We start from the raw sequence: 3,208 nt of genomic DNA on the forward strand, positions 1-3,208 counted from the left end.
GCCCGGCCCGCCAGCCCGCAGACCCCGCTCCTCGCACGAGAACACCCCTCGTCGGCCTCCTGGCACCTCGGGGGCACTGAAAACACCCCTCGTTAAGCTTAAAGCCCCCGTATGAAACTCCAGGTACCTCTGGTTAGACCCCGGGCACCCCGCATTACATTGAAAGCACCTCTTGCTAGACACCAGGCACCTTCATTAGACTTAAAACACCCCTCATTACACTCCAGGCACCCTTCGTGAGACTTAAAGCCCCCCCTTATTAAACTCCAGGCACCCCTCATTAGACTCCTGGCACCTTTGGTTAGGCCCCAGGCACCCCTCAGGAAATGCCAGCTCCTCCTTTGTGCCTAAGGAAACATAACAGCGGTTCTTCTGCTGCAGAGGACGGAGAGACCCCAGCTTCGCAGCATCCGACGTTCCCGGGTGACATCCCGGGGTGTATCTTGGGAATCGCGTTTGCTCGCGTGGCGGGAGCAGAGTTGGGCATCCAGGCTCTCAGGCTCCTGTCACAAGACCAGGCTCCCTTTGCTTGGCGCAGGCCTGGGCGTAGCTGTCCCAGGGTTGCCAACTCAATCTATTCCAGGAGGTTTCATCACACGATGTAATGACATTAATTACGGTGTGTAGACTTTACGTCAGGAAGGCAAATGCACATTACTATTACTTTTGAAAAACCCACCGGACTGCTGTATGACTCGGATTCAACATTTCATTTATTTGAATGAATGCGCTGTCATTTATCTCCTGGGTGACTCTCAGCAATCTCCCGGAGATTTATAGCTAATTCCTGCAGACCAGGCCTCCCTGCCTGGAGGCTGGCAACCCTAAGCCGTCCACCAGTTGCTCATGGGCATTTTTTCACATCATGTAGAAAACTGAATAAAGATGTCAGTGGGTTGAGTCCTCAACTAGTGTAAAGCAAGGCAGTTCTTTTGATATTGCTGGCACAACTCTGCTCTGCACCAGCGTTCGAGGTGACCTGTGCCGGTCTGAGTGTGCTCTCTGCTGTACGTATCTGACACGTGCATTGCATTGGCAGCTGTTGCCTTGCCATAATGTTGCAACATTGAGAAGAGGCCTCATAGCTGTTCGCCCAGCTCCTTGGCCATGCCTTTTTTGGTGGGCCTGTTGGAACACTGAAAAAAAGATTAACTTAACCTGAAATGAGTTCAAAGAAGGGCCGCTAAGACGATTCACAGTTTAGGGCTGGAAGGGACCTGGTAAAATGAAATGGAGCCCTCGCGAAAAAAGTTGCAAGAAGCTTGGCTTATATAGTTCGGCAAAATGGAGATTTAGGGGGGATGTGATCATTCTTTACAAGTTCACTTGTGGGGTGAATATTAGGAAAGGGGAAGAGCCTGTTAGGCTGAGAAAACCCCAACACAAGGTAAAAGGGCTACAAGCTAACTGTGAATAAATTTAGAATGGAAATTAGAAGAAGATTGTTTGTTAACTGTCAGAGTGGTGAAAGTTGGGAATGGTCTTCCAAACAAAGGGCTGGGGGTAAAGAACCTGCATTTCTAAGACTGAACTAGAGAAGTTTGTGGAAGGGCTGGTGCAACAGGACAGGATATTCTGTCTCAATAGCCAGTACATGTGATGTTAGGGTATCACCAAGTTAGGATATACAACTATTTTTAGTGTGGATACATCTGACAAGCCCATACCTCAAGGCTTTGTTAGGCTGCCAGTTGGGATCGGGAAGGTGCTCCCACCCCCATGAATGGTAATGGTTTCTGGGTTTGTTTGGTCTTCTCTGACTAAGGTATGCTGGTGCTCCTGCTGGTACTGGACACCAAAATATACCTGTTTGGAGGGTTTCTCTCACTCAGGCTCACACTGATCACCAAATCTGAAGTCAGGAAGCAATTTTCCCTTAATGTCAAACTGACATGGGCTGGGGGTGTTTGCCTCCTCTGTAGTATGGGGTCTGGTCCTTTGCCTGGATTTTCTGAGAATAACCAACCAGTTTCCTGTTGCTGCAGTGACAGGGCATTAGCAGTGCCCTTTGTCTCTCCTACTTTTACATGCAGCATTTTATAGGGCGTTGTGGATGGATATTCAAAGTGGTGATATGGGGGATTCCTAGGGTTAATGATCACCTGAGAGTGCAGGGGACCGGATTCAATGGCTTCCAGTCTGATGCTCGTCTTCGATATTTTCTTAAATTAGGGTTTGCTTACACAGGCAACCACTGCAAACTTGGCCAAGTGTGTGAATTAAAATGGCAATAACTCTTCTCTAATTAGTTCTCCACATGAACACTTTCACTTCAGACTAAGAGTGTCTATCTGGGGAGCTAGTAAAGGATAGCTATTCCACCAGGTAGAGCATGAGAGCTCATGCCATGGCTCCTGTGCTTGGAGAAGAGCTCATACTCCGTCTAGAGAGCATTTATTTTGTAGGTTAACATTGTTCTATGGTCTTCGGCCCCCACAACCCAACCCTCACCTTACCTAAAGCTTATGAGTTTCATGAATTTGGAGATTTGAAGGCCAGGAGAAACAATGATCATCCTACCTAACATAGGTCAGAGAATCCTTCCCAGTAATTCCTGCACCAAGACAATAGCTTCCAGCTGAGCTAGAGCATAACTGTTAGAAAGAGACATCCAGTCTGGATTTAGAATCCAAGTGATGGACAACATCCCTCATCCTTTGGAAGTTTCTTAATGCCTCCTGGCTTAGGGATACAGGGATCTAGCATATGATCATCCTGTCCCACGAGAGGAGACTATATGTCTGCTGAACAATAAGCCGTACATCCTGTCTAGCACCAGTACTGGCCATTCAGGCATGGTTAACCCTCCTGCTTTGGGTGCACGCAGAGAACTACACCTCAGCACACATTCCTCCTGTCCTCATTGCTAATGGCAACCGTTCTTCAGCTCCTGAGACATTTCTCAGGAGCTTCAGCATCTCTGGCTTGGAGCATCTCTTTGTGCAGACTAACATGGCTGTGCATCCCCTTGTCTGGTGTGGTGATTCTGCCTTGCCCAAGGGCCTGAGTGTGCAGTGTGAGGAGCAGGGGTTTCCACACACCTATTCTGCCCAACACCCAGCCCTGGGCTTCCATGGCTCCCCAGAACTCAGTGCCTAGTAGCTTGGAAGGCTGCATCCACTTCCACAGGCAGGTGACAGCCAGAGGAAGGATTTTATGATTTGGCTTAATTTGTTCAATAGCCCAGAATTGCCATGTTGTTCTCTTT

This window comes from Alligator sinensis, unplaced genomic scaffold (assembly GCF_000455745.1).
Source record: "Alligator sinensis unplaced genomic scaffold, ASM45574v1 scaffold1391_1, whole genome shotgun sequence".
Lineage (NCBI taxonomy): Eukaryota > Metazoa > Chordata > Crocodylia > Alligatoridae > Alligator > Alligator sinensis.